The sequence below is a fragment of the Falco cherrug genome, chromosome 7 (genome assembly GCF_023634085.1).
Source record: "Falco cherrug isolate bFalChe1 chromosome 7, bFalChe1.pri, whole genome shotgun sequence".
In the NCBI taxonomy this organism is placed as follows: Eukaryota; Metazoa; Chordata; class Aves; order Falconiformes; family Falconidae; genus Falco; species Falco cherrug.
In genome coordinates, this window is record NC_073703.1 from 3,037,932 (window position 1) to 3,055,409 (window position 17,478).

General features: G+C 43.2%; 1 protein-coding gene across 2 annotated transcripts in view; it reads left to right on the forward strand.

Moving 5' to 3' along the window:
• MAP1A (microtubule associated protein 1A) overlaps positions 1 to 17,478 on the forward strand; it is a 66,782-nt gene that overhangs the window by 15,029 nt on the left and 34,275 nt on the right. The window contains exon 1 of one of the 2 annotated variants that reach the window (XM_055716762.1): positions 16,085 to 16,169. The exons of the other annotated variant lie outside the window; for it this stretch is intronic. The gene's annotated coding sequence lies outside the window, so the exon portion shown is untranslated. Of the gene's footprint in view, positions 1 to 16,084; positions 16,170 to 17,478 lie in introns of those variants that run through there. 2 annotated transcript variants of the gene reach the window in all.

Below are 17,478 nucleotides of genomic sequence, written 5' to 3' on the forward strand. Positions count from 1 at the left end.
AAATCTTTGTTTTCCTTTTGTGCATTTCAAAATGTTCTTTTATTCATAAGGTGCACATTACGGCTATCACTGTGATACCCAAAAGGCTACTTGGTGAAGATGAGAAACCAGAGCTCCAATAAGCCATTTTGTACTTCAGTAAGCAGAGGTCAGTTTAACATGTTCCTTCCTTTCATGCTGTTCTGACCAAATGTTGATTACTGCCTGAAAGGGCGAGTGGTGCTTCTCTCGCACCAAAATTCATGTACACATTAAAGTGATCCCCTGCAACTGACATTTCTGTGCATTTGTTATACATTTGAAACTGCTGAGGCTTCAGTAAAATCATATAGGATCTATTCACATGAAGCATCATTCCTATGAAAGAAACAATTTTTCGTAGCTGCTCTGGTTCTGTTAAGCTCCTCTACTGAACAGTATGGTGAAAATTCTGTTCAGCTTTTTAAAAGCAAATAAGATCAAAGGAAATGCCTTACTGAATCACATCAGTGGTCTGTCTAGCCCAATATTCTGCCTCCAGAGGTAGCAACAAAAGGTGCAATTCAGGGAAACACACGAGCCTAACTGCTTTTTTTGGCCACCTTCTGCTCCCCCCCGGTCCCTCACTGGGCATAATGGTTAAAGGGCACACCATGAGCACCTCCTTTTACTTGAATCTACAAATGCTGCCTGCCTCCACAGGCACGTGTAGCAGCAAGTTCCTGAAATTCACTGACTGCTGTCTAAAGAAATTCCTCTTGTGTTTTAAGTTGATTTAGCTGTATTGAGTGCTCCCCAGCTTCTAAAACTTTTGGATTTAGTGAGTAACAGCCCAATATACTAGCTTTTATTTAATTTATTTTTAATTAAGTGCCTTTCTAAATTGAAGAGTTCTGGATTTTTAGGACTCATATGATAATGCTACTGTTCAAACCTAACCTAAGCTAAACCTGAATCGATAGATGCAATACTTTGTGTTATCTTCATAAAAAGCAACAGCATGCGGTGTTATCCTAGGTCATCTTTTACCCTCATAAAGATAATAGAGTTCATGAAGCTGTACTTCTAAATAATGGAAAAAAACCCATCACCTTTGAACAAGGTCCATCACGTAAGTACTTCATCAAGGTGCTAGATTCCCTATTTTAATGACTACTCAGTGTTGCTGCCTTCTGTAATCGTGGGCCCTATTTATGGCATGGTGTGTTTATGACTTCTTGTAGTACTTGACAATAAATATAAGATTTCAAGTTCTCATCCTCGGCTGTTATTCATGAGTGGTATCACCACAAAATAAACCTTCCTACCTGTGCTCGAGACTTCAGCATCCTCTGAAACCTGACTGGCTTCCATGATGTTTGGCTGAGGTCAGTGCACTGCTGGCCCAGGTTCTGGAAGCTGGGAAGCTGAAGCGGCTGTTGGGAACTCAGCATTTGAGCACATAGAGCAGCATCTTTTTTGACCTTGGTGAACATCCAGTTCCATTGTTCTGACAACTCAGGCATTTCAAGGGTTGCAGGCACTGTTTTTAGCACCTTACATAAGATTTTTTTTTTCTTAGTAGACACCTGCCATCTTTCAGTTTGTAACCCATTTTAATTCTATTTTTTGCCTAGAATAGCATTTTCTTTTCTTTCATTGACTGACTGGCCTTATTCTCTTATCTCAACTTTTTTGGTAAGCTGTTTATTTTTTTTTTTTAGGAAGTGTTCAAAGTCTCTGAGTGAGCCAGTTAAGGGGGAAAAAAAAAAAAAAGGGCCTTGTGCTTCCACTCAATGCTAGCAGAAAAACAACAAAGGCTGCTGAAGACACGGTTTTCTCCATCTTATAATATTAGCAGCTTTCACAGTTTGTAGAGGATCTGTATGATGCTGAACAGTTCTTTAAACAGTGCTCTAATAATTATTTCGTGTTGTCTAGCACAGCAGTTGCACACAGAATAAATTTGGGGTGTGTGTGGTTTGGGTGGGGTGGTTTTTTTTGTTTGGTTGGTTTGGTTTTTTTTTGGGGGGGGGGTTAGTGTTGCAGTGACATTCCTTTAACTTGACAAAGGCAGCATTCTCTTGGTGGCCGTGTGCACTGTAAGCACAGCAGCTGCAATGACAAAGTGACCTCTTAAATAAGACTAGTTCTAAATAGATGCTTCTTTGGGAGTCTTCGTGTTGTTCCATGTTTAGCAGAGATGTTGAAGCTAGAGGTACTAATTACAAGCTAATGCAAGCTTTGGGTGACTTTTTATGAATGTTGCTGGGATTCTAGCATAGAGATTGGTAATTAAAGCTTTGTTAATGTATTATTAGCGTAACATAATTTCACTGTGGCTCTTTATGCTTTTCCCCTCAAGCGTCCCTGGCTTCAGTGGCTTAGAGTAGGCTTCTCCAATCCTTGTCAACTGGACCTTGCTAAGACAAACAAGATGAGCAAAGGGGAAGGAGGATTAAGTAGGAAAATAATCTTTAACATGTGACAGTTTCAACAGCTGTGTATAATTTTCTGACAGATTTCTTGGCCTGTTTTTTCTCCTGTGCTATGAATGCAGTTCCCCAGCTCTCTTCCTTTGCTTTTAAAGAATCCTTAGCGTGGGCTTGAGGGGGGAGTCTCTGACCAGCTGCTCTCAATGCCTGAGCATTGCAATTAAACAGCTGGAGGTAAGTGGCTTTGGGTGCTGCAGTGCTGGTCTCTTTTGAGGGCTGAGGACGCTGGGCTGAGCCATTACCATGCCTGAGCCCATGGATACAGCTGTAAAATTTGGCCATCATTTTCTGCAGCACTTCCCATGGTGGCTTCATGAGGTGGAAAGCCTCTCTTTGCTTAGAGCCATCAAGCGCGCACCGTCTCACTGCTGTAGTGTGGAGTAGAACAACTTGGCAGCATTCATGTGCTAGATGCGAGAGGAACGGGCATGTTGTCAGCATCCCATATGGGTGCACCGCTTTGAAATGGCGGCAAGTCCTCAGCCTGAGGAGGGTAACGCTGCTTCTGGTGCTCTGCTGCGTCCAGCTCAGGCAAGAGAACTGAATTCCCCTGAAGTGATCTCGTCTAGCATCTTCGCTGCTATTTCAGGAAATAGGTGCAGATTCAGAAGAGTGAAAAACTGTGGAAGGAACCTGTTAATCCTATTTTGCCATGAGATTAATTGTTGTCATGTGCTATTGTAATTTTAATGCCATAATTCCTACCTCCTTAGAAAGCAGATGTCCCTCAGTCTGACTGGCTCTGTTCCAGGATTTTGTCTTGCCCTGTTAACCATGGCATTGCTAGAACATACACATTTTTCCTCCCCCTGTAAGGACTTCAGATTGCAGACTGGAGGCACTGTTTTCCTTTCCTGGCCTGCTGTTGCTTCTTTTCTGGGGGAGCTGGGATGACATGCTTTCTATTTGACACTGAGAATTTATAATAGCCTTTGCGCTAGGAAACCATGCATTCTGAAGTGGAGTTAGCAGGGATCATTAAGGGCTTGTGTCTAGAGGTATCTTTCTTCTGAAATACCAAATTGTTTTCGCTCCATTCTGTGTAATGGAATGCCTTGCTGCTTGATTTGGAAACTTTAGGGTATTGTGTCCAAAAGCAATCAGGTTTTCCTGATTTCATGCTAGGGCCAATGTGCTACTGCAGAGGATCCACACCAGATCCCTGTTCCATCTGTGATTCTTTCTACTTTTTGTTTTATCCTGCTGGCCTGTATGAAGCAGTAATGGAACAAATGAGTCAATTCCTGAATTCGAGCTTTGGAAAACTAAGAGCACTGTGAAGAACATAAGTTCCCTGCCTGAAGACAGCCCCCTATTTTTATTTTAAACCAAATTAATGTTTTAACTATCGTGTGTGTTTTATTGGGGGTGTATGTGTTACGATTTTTGTGTTATACAGACTTTAAGGTGAGGCATTTTTTGGTGTTTTTTCTTTTTTTTTAATGCATCAGGTTGCAAGCAGTCTGCTATAAAGCATGGGGAATTAGATTCAGTGCTTAATTACCCATGGTTAAAACTGTGCCTCACTTCTATGTTGAATTTGTTTATTGTGGTTTCCAGCCACTATATTGCATTCTGCCTGTATCTACTGGGACTGAGTTCTCTTCTGGAAGAAGTCTTACTACCCGCAGCTGTCTTTTCTCCTCACCTCATAAAGTATTCAGACTAATTTTGGGTGGTTTGACCTCAAACAATGCTTGTAACTGTGTTAGGATTTTACCAGTTTTAGAATCTTAGAATCTGCCTTTGAAAAATTAAAACCCTAGACTAAAAAAAACCCCACAACCCAACAAAAAATCTCTTGAGTCATCTCTGTAGCGATCACGTTATTGATCACTCTGTTACTCTAAATGAATTACCTGCAGTACATCCACAGCTAGCTCTCTACGCTGAGCTGAGCTCATGCGTGCTGTTCTCAGCTGTGAAGTCGTTTCCTAAAATATATCCAGTTGCACAAGTATGGTGTAAATTGCTTGCTCTTGTCTGTAACATGTTTAGTCCAGTAGACAAGTTAGGTCAATGATTTTGGTACCAATCATGAGTTCCAGTTAACAATTAGAGTATATTCTTGCAGGTAACTGATTCCTTGATAACAACAGTTATATGAGATTCCCCTAGAAATATCGTGAACAAATATCAGCTCCTGAGCTGTCCATCATTTAAAACTGATTTTAACCTTCCCAGTACAAGCTAACAGTCTTCTAGAATGTGAAACTATTTTCTTTCTTTTTGCCTAACAATACAAATGCATCAGACCTGTCCTTGGCTGCCTGAATGGGCTTCCCTGTAGAACCATGAGTCATAGTCCAGATCTTGATTCTCACTTCAGGATGGTCGATGACTTGAGTTCAGGGATAGGATGGCTCCTAACGTTGCAGGGTACAGCTTGTCATAAAAAACTTCACAGGGAGCAGGCCTGCATTGCATGCATGAAAATGGCACATGCAGATGTGGTTTCTGGGAGGCTGCACTTGGCAATGGAAGAGTTCCTACATGGTCTGGTGGCCACCACAAGCTCATTTCTTGTTTGGTATGTAAGTGTGATTCTTCGACCCGCTGTCTCTAAACAGAATACTATGGACATCTGTGTTCATTAAAGCAAAATGTTTGGCACAACCAAAGATCCCTGCTGTCTTGTGGGGGAAATGGTAGAGAATGAGCTGTCTGCCAGAGGTGTTACATGTGGGGCTCATTTGTTGCAGAGAGGCAGTAAGACACTGCTGTGATAAAAAACTTAGCCAGCACAGGCAACTATTGTACTCCACCCCTCTCCTTTCTTTAGTCATCACTTAGGGCTGGTGCGTAGGGGAAGCACACTAGCAAAGCTGTCAGTGCAATGCTAGCAGTAGCATTCCCGATGCAGGCATACTTACTTGAGAATAAATCTTCACAAGCAGATTGTGTTGGTACAATTACTTAACTAGAAATAAACTGATGTAGTTATTCTCTACTCAAAACTAGTCCTTACACAAAACACAGACAAAAATAACGCTTGATGATGTTTTTTCCTTTTCTGCATTTTATGTCCACAGATAATTAACTTCCCAATTTTGCGAGTTTCTTAGATCAAAGCTCCTAGAGTTGAAGTCACCGCAGTCATGAGTTCACTGGTAGCTTTTCTAAAGTTAGAACTTGCCCTACTAAATTATTACTCTTGCTTCTAAAACCAGACATTGTGGTTAAATATTGTTGGCAGTTCATGGAATTCAGATTCTTGAAGCGTATATGGAGGCAAAGAGTAAAAAGCAAGCAGGTTTGTCCTGGAACAGTCTTTTGAATCCTTCAAGGAAAGTGGAGGTAGTGCATTGTGCTGAACTAGTTCTGCTCTACTAGCTTTCATATATAAAGGTTTGAGGAGTCTGTTTGAATGGACCTTCAGAGAAGATTATCCCTTTAATTTCGTAGAAAAGGAAAATAACAACGAGATTGTTGGAAGAGTTGGACCTTTTTTCAGGATGTAGAGCATATTTTGTTGTTTTGTTTTCCTTGGTACTTTGTATGCTGGTAGATGTGGGTGTTTTCTTGTTTGTTTTCTTTTTAAAAGAAATACTAAGCCTACACTGGTCTGTTCTTGTGAATAACTCAGTGATTTTGATTTCTTGGTCCTTTGTTAAATGGGTTTGGTGGAATGTGTTTTAAATCCATTTAAAAGAATGGTGTTTTCCCCCAGGGATATTGGTCCTTCTATGTAGAACTTTCTAGGACAGACAAGCTGGATGAGACTTAAATTTCTCATGGTTAAAAAAAAAAAGGACAGGAAAAAAATCTTTAAAGAACACAACAGGACAAGGCTGTATTTTTCTTTCACATGACACGTTCTCAGTAGTTTTACTCATATTTTAGTAAACTGAGGCCCATTCTGGATTTTCTCTACCTTCAACTACTTTGCCAGTAGTTATTGTGGAAATTGGTTATGGCTTTTCATAATGTTTCTTTTTAGGTGAATGGCCTGGGTTTGACCTAATCATACCTCTCTGCTCCTGAAATTTTATTGAGTACTAATGATTCTGCAGGAAAATCTGCAGTAGACAGTATGACTTCTATAAAAGAAATTCTCCTGGGATCACTGTTCTAGAGGTGGAATTTGCTTGCATTTTTATTCCTGTTTCATGGAGATGAATAATTCAAAGTGGTTATTGATTTTATTTTTTTTTTCCTTTCCTCCCCTCCATTTGTTTTTCATCTCTGGTTTCATCTGAGCTGCATCCTTGCAAGAAAGCATGTGCTGCAGTGCTGATCTCATCCTACAGGAGGGCGTAAACCCAAGAGGGAATAGTGCCTAAAATGGATGTCCTTTTTGATCCAGTGTCTGAAGAACATTTGCTTATTTCGCATCTTCTTTCCGTTTCTTGACTAGTAGGCCTTATAAGCAGCAAGTGGCTGGTAACTGTAATATCCCAAATATACACACAATTTACTAGCACTAGTTCGGAGGGACTAACATTTTACTACTTTACATTTAAAATACACCTGGAAGAACAGTTCCTGTTCTGTAATCATAATATACAGTTATTTCTTGTGGTACCTTTGCATGTAGTAGCAACTAGATCCTGTGGCTGTTAGTTTTTTCTTAGAATTTTTTGTTTGTGTTCAGACTTAAATTCATTGAGAGGACCCTCCATACAATGCCAGTTAAATCAGTGTGAACCTGATGGGTTACGGGTTCTGCAGCTTCAAGGAATGTGGCAGAGCTGTTCTGCATTGCTTACAGAAAAATGCCTGCATTTCAGCATCTCGCTTTCCAATTCTGTCTTACTGAGGAGAAGTGAGACTTGTATGGGTTAATTAAAACTGTACCTTTTTTTTAAGCACATCCTCTACAGTCTTTGACATAAACCACAGCCAGCCCAAACACTGTGTAGAAGGCACAGGTTTTTCTTCAAGTAGATGTGTGCTGCTTGTTGGAAACACTTTGGGAGAAGCCTTTACCTTGAAGTCAGTATTAGTGGTATTAGGAAAACACTAGGGTTTGATCCCAGTGTCACTAAGAAGTCACTAGGATTTGATCCTCATCCCTCTGTAATAAGTAACTAAGGGTAATTGCTGATCAAAGGGGTTTTTAACAAAAGGAATGATCTTGCTGTAACAGATTTGAGAATGTTTTGTCTGGTGAGAAAAGAGTTAACTGTTAACCATGAGGTTGGAGATGTACCTCCTCAACTTTGTCGTTGTCTAGACTTTAGTGTAAAAATAGTTTAGTTTGTAATGTACAGCTTCTTGCTATGGGACTGAGAGCATAACTGTTTGCTTAAACCGGCCTTGAAGATGAGAATAAAAGGGCTGTGTTACTTGTCGGAATTTGTGAGCCTGGATGGAGCTGCGACTCCCCGGCTGCCCAGCGCTGTTTTTACTTTCCTGCCTTAATAAATACTTAGTGAATTTATTTCGGACTCTAGCTATTTCAATTTCAACTATAACACCTCCTTCCTCTCTGGTGTTTTGAGCCACGCTTTTGGGCTCCAAGGGAGTCATGCTGCACTCATGCAGGGGACACACTGCTGTTCTTACTGTGCCCCAGTATTTGCCTCAGTGCCTCTTTTCATGTTCCTTCTGGTCTTTTAGTGCTGCTCATGTTTGCTCCAGTTTCGCAGCCTTGATTTATAAACCTCTTTATCCTTTCCACCGAGAGTTCTAGACAGGTCATCTTCTGTTGTTTTCCCTAAAGCTTTTGAGTTGCTGAGTTAAATTAGGATCACCATTTTTAAAATCTTATTTTCTGGGACAAGAGAGACCAGAGTGTTGCCACAGAAAACTCACAGGGTTCATGAATTTGTTTAAAGTATGAATTGGAAAAGAGGCTGGTGACAGGTGCTGACAGTCTCTCTGGACCGCCTTGGGGATGCTATTAACACAAAAGTAAAACCTTACTTGGTGAAGAAAATGATACAGAACTAAGCAGAATGGATGACTTGGGCTATCCACCTATAAACTTGTGAAATACCACAGCAAGTTTAGAGAAGCTAGTTCTCTATAGCTCAGGCCCTGAAGTGTCAGAAAGAGAAAAAGATTATTCTCAAATTAAAGAATAGAAGCCTAAATATGTAACTGCATTGGACCTGCAAAGCAGCTGAAAGAATTAAATACTTAAGGGATGGAAGGTTCCTTGAAATAGAAGTATACAAACAACTATTGAGGTGTAACTTCATTTAAAGTGGTTATTTAAAAGATAAGAAAACTTGGCAAAAATGAGAAACAAATCTTTAGTCAGAATTTAAGCAACCATACAGAATTAAAAAAGGTACAAATATCTGTAAATAAGAAAGGAAAGAGGAAGTAAGGAAGACTCAGTAAATAGTTGCATAGAAAAATGCAGAAGTATTCAGCAAAAACTAGTAGCCTTTAAAAACATCCCAGTAAAGCCTGTAGGAAAGGAGTAAAAATTGCTGTACCTAGACAGAAATGAGGATAGCCAAGAGGATTTGAGAACTGATTTGCTGAAGACTAACAAGTAATTAGTTCTTTTGGTTTACTGAAAGCAGATAGCCTGTGAAAGTCAGTAACTGGATAGTCAAAGGAAAAGCAAACCTTCCGAGACGACGGATGCAAACAAATCCCTGCGCTTCTCTGCAGTCTTGTCTATAGCCTCTGCGCAGCATGCCATGGTGATAGCCTGCTACCTCTTCTCTTGTAATTACTTTGACAGTCCTGTGTAATGAGATCTCACAAGCCTGGGATGCAGACTAACGGAGGGGTTAGAGTTCTGTGCATTGAGAACTGCACACTTTTTGTGCAGAAGTGCAGAGAAGTAACTACCTGTCCTTCCTAATAAAAGCATATAAATCAGTATCAGGGCTATGGCTGGGTCAGGCTATGGTTATTCTTCTTTGTCCTAACACTTTTCAGAAGCTGGTATACTGTTCATTGGAATCTCTGTTCTCATTAAAGCCCTTGGCCTATAGTTGTGAAGAAAATCAAGTATTTGAGCAGAAGGCAGTGAGCAACTCAGAGCTGTTGTTCAGAGAAGCACGACCTACCTAGACTGAACAGGTATTCTAAGCCCTATTCAGTATTACACTTTAGCTGTAGTTCTTGGAGGTCTCACATTTCATAAAAACACCCAGCCTTCACTTACATAAAAATGTTTTAAATATCATGGTAGAGAAAAGCATGGAGATGTGACCCTGGTGGCATCCCAAAATTTGAAAATAACAGAAAAACATTTTAAGAAGTTGCTCCTGTTATTTTTTGCAGGCCTGGGGCAATAGCCAGTCTGTGGCTTCTTAGTATTTATGATTCAGCACATTCCTGTCTATTTCCCACTGTCTCAGGTGTGGAGTTATGAAATAAGCATTCGCATTGTTAACAGTTATATTCCATATGTTATTCCATATCCTAGTCAGAAGGGAGCTTCACCTAACATCCCAGGAAGCTGAGACCTTTTCAAAGCCTCATGAACAGGCAACAGAATTCCTCAGCCAAAAGACAGGGTCTTTGTTTCAAACCATAGTGATTTGGTGACTGTTGTCTGCTTGACTAATTGGAGAAGAACTTCTTTTAGTCTAAGTGGGGAAAACTTCATCTCTCTTCTCTAATTCAAGAGCCGCAATAAATCTGTCCTTGCATCAGAGAGTAATAGTGTCCTTAAATACCAATGTTCCAGTGGTCCTTGGAAGTGAACATCAATGAGCCTTACCTCAATACTGGTAAGAGCACTGGTTTTCTGGTTTGGGATTTTTTGGTTTTGTTGTGGTGTGGTTTTTTTGTTGTTTTGTGGGTGGTTGGTTGTTGTTGATTTTGGTGTGTGTTTGTTTCTTTTTTTCTTTTTTAATCCTAAACTTCTGTGTACTCCTGTTCTATGGTCCTGGTGCCAGGTCTGTGATGTCCTATATCTGTCAGGCAAACCTCCTGATTTCCTGAAGGACTGAAGAAACATAAATATTCTTGATTATAGCATCAGAGCTCTGTAGGTGTTACTGGGTTTAGAAAGTAGGAAGTGGAAACTAGAAGCTCAGTGCCCTCTCTTTAGGCAGTGGAAGGGACTTGAAACTCAGCAAGTGCTTTCCTAGTTAGTGCCCCTTTTCTTCTGCTTTTGACAGCTATTTTAAGCCTTTTTTGCTAAATGATCATTTGCTGTGTTCTTTAAACCTAAAAAGAAGAGGTTATCTGCAACTGTTACCTGATCACATGAAGGCAGGAGGGTTTCCTCAAAGAGCTGCTGTGCAGGAGGCTTTTTAGGCCAGTTAAGTAACTGGTGCATGGTAAAGGCAGTAGCTGTTTTAAGAACCTCTTGGGCTTTGAGGAAGTGTCTTGCTGGTCAAGCAGTACATATACACCAAAGGACTGTGCTTTGTGCAGAACACCATACCTCATAAGTAGTTTTTCTTTGTAAAAAAACACTTGCAAAGCACAAAAAGATGCAGTCCTGTCTGCTGGAGCCTGAGCACGTAACCAGGAGTGGAAAGTGACAGTTGAATTAGAGACAGTAGATGCATCAACCTTCAGTCATGAATTCCATAGAGATAACGATTTCTGATGTAAATTCTCTATAGCAATTGGAAGACACTGAATTTTATGACCTGGACAGAGACTTTGAGGCAAAAGGGAGGTGAAAGCATGATATGATATTGTTGAAACAATGTAATTTCCTTATAAAACAAGGTCATGGATGGAAGATAACAAATTGCCCTGCTATATATTAAAAAAGTTTTAATATGGTTAAGGACATCAGAATAGTTCATGCGTAAAAGTGTACTTGCATGACTGTTGACAGGGAAGGATTTTGGAACAACTACTAATATCTGTAAATGTCCTGATTAGACAGTTATATCAAATCTTACTTTGCTGCTTGAAATAGAATATGCTGTATCGATAGAAAAAAATCAATACAGAAGGAGACCATGCTGCCCTAAATTTCCTGCTAGGGGCTAAATTTGGTCACCGTTGTAATGGGCATAGAAAAGGAAAAGGCTGCAGAGTTGTGTGTCACTGTGTGAAATGTCCTAGCGTGTATGCCCTTCCCATATGTGCTGGGGGGGAGCTGTGAGCCTGACGCGCTCTGAAGAATCTATTAATGGCAGTGCAATTTCCAACACAGAACAGTTCTGGACCGAGGCTGTCTGAGCCCCCTCCCTTCCTTCCCACACCAGTTGCAATGATCTCTGGAGGGACACACAGATGTGTCTCGGTGTTGTGGGTTTATTGGGAAAGACCTGAAAAACTGTAAGCTGGATGTAATTATCCTGTAGGCCAGGTCCATGCTGTAGGCTGCCACCTGGGCATTTCTTACACTTAGCTGGGTGATGTTAACTCAAATATTAAGAAGCCTAGTTTATCTGCAGCAGTAGTGGCAAATATAGTCCCTTGCTTTGTCCTCAGCACTGCTGCAAAGCAGCACCTTTTAGGTAATCTCCTTGGCTCACCTTGTACATCTTAAGGCTGAAGAAGGGGGCTGCATGTTTATTTTGCAATCGTTCTGCATCCCTCGCCTGTTTACTTTGGTCTTTACTTCTGACTCCGTATTCACTTCGACTGTGCAAACCTCTCCAGCTTGTGATATACTGGTTATAGTGGGATGACAGGTGCAGTAAGTGGTTATAATGATCTCCTCTGTTTCTAAGAATATCTGTTGTGGTGCAGAGGGGATAAAAAAATGAGTCTGAAGTAATGATGAGCAGAGGAGGCTGGGAGCATGGACAACAAAGGTAATATATTAATGTTAAGGGTATAGGAGGAGGGCAAATATAGCCTGTATACATATGCCAAAAAAAAAAAAAAGTACAGGGAGTACACTACAATAGATTTTCTCTTCTATGTTTTGATGGAAATTGGTAAGCTTTTGCTAACTGGTGGCTAAAAAATTTTCCAGAGCTAGATTGAATATGCAGTTCCAAGTTGTTATATTAAGGATCAACATAAATGTCTTCAGGATATGAAAGAAAAAACCCTGGAACATGGGACCTTAAAAAGGACTTGGAAGGACCTGGGGACCACTAAGATTGGTGTTACACCAGTGTTCTCAGTGAACAGATGGATACTGGCAGATGTTTCCTGATGCTGTTCTTCACCATGGTGAGGGAGGTTCTCACCAGCATCACTGTCACAAGCAACATGCCCTGGATCTGTGCGGGGCCTGTGCTGTTTGACACGTTCATAAATGATTTGGGTATAGTGTTAATGCTGAAATAACAGAGCTGCCTGCTGATTCGAAGTTATTGATGACCACTACATCAAGGGCTGGCTCTAAAGAATAGCAGCAGTCTCAATGCTTAGCTGCAGTCAGAAAGCAAATGGAATGCTAGGAATTAGAACAGTAGAAAACTCCATAGAAAACATCATTATACCCTTATGTTGGTGTGTAGTGCTCACAATTCTTAAACGTGTTGTGCGGTTCTTCTCCCTCTTTTCCTGTCTCGGAAAGAATATTTTAACAAGAGAAAAGTGACAGGGGTGATCAAAAAGGCTTCACTACAAGAGGAGACTTAAAAACCAACCAACCAACCAACCAAATAAAAAACCCCACAAACCTAGCAGTTCTCACATTATAGAAAGGGCAGTGGAAGAGAGTGTGACAGATCCAAGAATACAAAACATCTAGTGAAGGTTAATGGGAAATTATTCTTTTTTTTTTCTCTCTCATAACCTAAGAATTAGGGGGTATCAAATGAAATCACTAAGCAGAAGCTACAACCCAAATATACAAAAGGAAGTAATCTTTACATGTGATTTATCACTAAACAATTGCCACAGAGTTCAAAAGTCTATGTAGCTTCAGAAGGCAATAGAGAAGCTCATGAAATTTCTACACAAAGATGCAGAAACAACCTTTGTTGGTCAGTGAGGGCATCTGCCAGGAGCCGAGAGGTGTAATTGGGAGTAAATCAGTCTGTCCTGTATTCTGTGCTCTTTCTCTAACTGTCCACTCGTGGCTGTGGGCTAGGTGGACTCATGGCCTGATCCAGTGTTCCCATTCTACAGTTCTGGAGGATTAAGGGTCATGAGAAGGATTTTGAGGCTAAACTTTATCAGATGAGGGAGCAGGGATGCACAGATACACTATGGAATGGGCTTTTCTGCATCATCTCCACTCTTTACAGGCACGGATAAAGAATACAAGGAGGTATGGTGGGCTGTGTTCTGACTGCTGTCCAAACAGTTTTAATTAAAACTATCATACCAAATTGACCGAAATGATTGATCGTTACCTTACAACTAGCAGAACTAATTACAACAGCACCAAGAAGCAGCAGCATGAAAGAGCCTGGGACCAGCAAGCAGGCTTGCTTCTGTTCTTTGAGGCAAACATTTCATAGAAGTGAAAGCTGGAATTCTGTTCCCCGTGACTGAGTGCAGGGTTGGGGAGCTGAGCCCTCCTGCAGCCAAAGATGGGACACTTCCAGTATGTGCAGTGGCTTGCTTCTCCACATCACTGATCACTTGTTTCACAGCCCTGGCTACTGTCAAGAATCCATGTCTGTGAATTCCATGATGACAAGACTTTGCTGAAGTCACATGTAAGTGCTCAGTAGACACTGAACTGAGTGTTAAGATCAATGGGTGGCTGCAGCCATTCAGCTGTGGCCCCTTCTTCAGCATATATAGAACTGTTCTTCATTGTAATTCCAGCCCTGACATAAACCCAAAGGAATTTTTACTTTGAGGTAGTCTTTGTAGTTTCCAGTAGACTTGATCCATTAGTTCCTGAATTAAATAAATGTAAATCCCTAGATTCTCATTCCATATTATGTAGTACACATTTCAAAAAAAACCTTTTCGCTTTCCACCAAAACAGAAAAAGGGTCAGCTTTACTGGGTTCTCTGCTGAGTTCATCAGCTCTCTGCTCTTGTTCAGACAGCAGGAACTTGTACTCCTCTTCAGAACCAAGGCTTTTTCACCCAAAAAAGCTGGCTTCAGACTGAACCCTCATTTTCTTTCCAAAGATGAAACCCTTTTAAGTATTTCAGTTGAGAATCATGCTTGAAAGTGTTGACGATTACCTGTCTGTGTTTATGTTGGTGACCAGAACCTGCTGCCCTCTGGGTCGCTGGCAGGCCGGCGTGCCTTGCTGCAGTTCTTTCAGAGAACTTTCCAACACTTCGTCCCAGGATCTAACAGTCCAAAGGTGTGTGTTAAAAAGAAGCGCTCGATCACTTCATGGCAGTTGTTGCTGTATTCCTGTGGCTGCGAGGTTATGCTGAACTGATGATTCTGGTGACTGGAAGGGAACTGTGTCCCTTACCATCTGTTAGCTGTCTGGTTTGACTGTCAAGTGAGGGGTTGGGCACAGATCTACAGAACTGCTCGCTGCAGTGACTTTTGTGTCAGAGGTGAAAGCAGCATCCAGAAGGCTCTGTTCTCTTGCAGTACTCACCACCGAGGCTCCAGCCCACTGGGAGTGGTTCCCAGCCACCGCAGCAGACTAACTGGCATCATCAAGCAGCTGGTGTTACTGCCTGTGCATTGGAACTGGCAAGCAGGAAGACTGGGATGTGACAGGTGTAATGGAGCAGTTCAGCAGCTCCCATAGCATGGAACTATCTTTTTCAATTGTGCGTCCCTTGTGAGGTTTTTAATCTTTGGTCTTTTTAAATAGGGCATTAAGATGAGGATGTGTTCATTGTTAGAAACATATGAAAATCTAAGAATTTTGATTCCCAAACATTAGTTTTGCCTGAGGTTCACAGATACTTGCCACTGATTGGCAACACCTAAAAACTACGGAAGAAAAGATTATAGTTATTTTTTTTAAACTCATCAATATTTTGTGATTTTATTCCTGAACGTGCTATTGTCTCTGACAGCCCTTGGAAGATCACTGAGAGGGAGACTTGCTGTAGTCTTTGTAGGCAGGACATCTCCAGCTTCCCCAGTTAATTTGTAATCTAAAAGTAAGACAGGATCTTGTATAAGGCCTAGGGCACCGGTAGCAGTTTCAGCACTTGCTGTGAAAAAAGGTCACTTCTGGTGATTGGCTTGCCTTGGAGTAAATCTGTTCCAATATCAGACTGATAGGCCTAAGCCCAGCAGAGCAAGGAAGGGTGCTTCTCTGTTGGGTGCTATGGAGGTCAAACGAGCCAGGCATCCGTGCTGGTTATGAAGCAAATTGCGAGGTTCTTAGAAAGTGATTTAAACCTTTATCTGAAAACAGTGCTGGAAACAGGTGTCCGGAGGTCAGGCTGCCGGTGTTCTTGCACCGCTCATTCCAGTTCAGTTGTGGGTTCGGTGGGATCCGAGGTCACCCATGACACAGCTCAGTTCGCCAGCCACCGTACACCAGTGGCTGCGATGCCGTGCCTGTGTCCTGGCCCCTTATTGAACTGGGGGAGCTGCTCTGCAGTGGGACCCCAGCATGAGGCTCCGGCTGAAGTGATTCATGCCGAAGCCCCCCTCCGAAGAGATGGGGGGTGTGCCCCTTTGGGGTGCTCCCATGAGGAGTAGCCTGACTGAAGGAAAAACCCGTGCGGGTAGGGTGGGAACCCGCACGTTTGCGGGACTTGGTGCAGTTTCGGGGATTTTGGAGCGCTGGCCAGAACCCCGGCAGTCCGGTGGGACTGCGCTCCCCCGCAGCCGCCGCGGAGCCCGCAGCCCGCAGAGGGTTAAGGCGGCCGGGCTCGCTGCGGCCGGTGCCGGGGGGGGGGGGGGGGGGGCGCAGCTCCGCCCCCCGCCCGCGCTGACACCGCAGCTGCTCCCGCAGCCCGGGCTGTGCCGGCGCGTCTGCGGCTCCTCGGGCCCCGCACGGCTGCTGCTGCTCCATGGGCCGCTCGCCGCGGGACGGGATGGTACGTGCGCGGCCCCTTCCCACCCTGCCACCCCCCGCCGCGGCTGCCAGCGGGGCTGGGGGGCTTGGGAGCGGGCAGGAGCGATGCTGCTCGGGGAGGGGGGGTGCAGCAGTGAGCCAGCACCGGCTTTGTTCTTGCTCTGATGCCCTTGGCTGCTAGGAAGAGAGGTGGTGGCCCTGGGGGGGTGGGCTGTAGGTGCAGGTACCGGCTCCTGTCCTCCGCCTGGTCCCCGGGCGTGAGCTGCTGGCCCTGCGCTGCCCTTGCAGAGCAGCGGGCGAGGAAATCTTTGTGGAGATGCGTTTTTCTTTCCTTGGAACTTGAGCCGGAGGGCGGGGGTGGGTGGGCAACCGACTGGTGGCTGAGGGGGAAAGGACTAGTAACGAGAGGGAACAGTGGCTGCAGATGGAGGTGACTTTTTTTAAAAAAAAAATGATCTGAGGACCTCGCCCCTTCTCAGCTGCTTGAGCCCTGAGTATAGGAGCAGAAGCCGAATTCCCCAGCTGCTCAGCTGTTTACTGCACTTGTGTCATTAGCTCAAACGCAGAGAAGGAAGTATGAAGATGGGTCTAGAGAAGAATCTGGAGAAGATATTATGCCTGTCAAGGACTTAAGGAGTCCTGCAGCATTATGATTTATCCCAGTGTGGGCTTTCCTGAAGATGGGGTGCTACTGGGGAAGGGAGGAGGTGGCACAAGGCATCTCACAGATGCTCCTTTCGGGCAGGGCTTGGTGAAAGCCAGTATTAATGTCTGTATCACTGTTCAGCACCGTGCTGATGCTGGAATGAGGCTAATGCCAGTCAGGAGGGGGGAGGGTTGTTAAGGTGGACTGTCATGCTGATGATGAGATGGCAGAGAGGTACAGGGCCCCCTTTCCAAACTCTCTTTCCTTTGGTGCTGCACACCCACACACGAGCGGTCTTGAAGTAGCTGAAGTCTGGCTTTGAGCTGCTCAACGCTACAGTATTTCACTACAGGAAGCCAAAAAGCATCCAAATGCGTCCAGTTAGTGGGGGAGGAAAAAAGGGAAGGTTCTTGTAAAATGTGAGTGATGCAGCCTTTCTAGGGCAGCGGAGAAGAGAAGATGCAGCCAGGCTTGGAGCTGATTTTCATCTAGTAGGCTATAGGGAGGGGTTTTGTGCTTTGGAAATGAGAACAGCAAAGCTCTTTCCTGTTCCTAGCAGTAGTCCTTTGTCATCCCTTACCCTGCTATGTTTCCTGTGTAGCACAGAGGTGCAAAGGGCCAGCTTCTCCCTTTATCATTAGGTCTCCTGCATCACCGGTAGTACTGTGTGGTGGTGACACCTTTG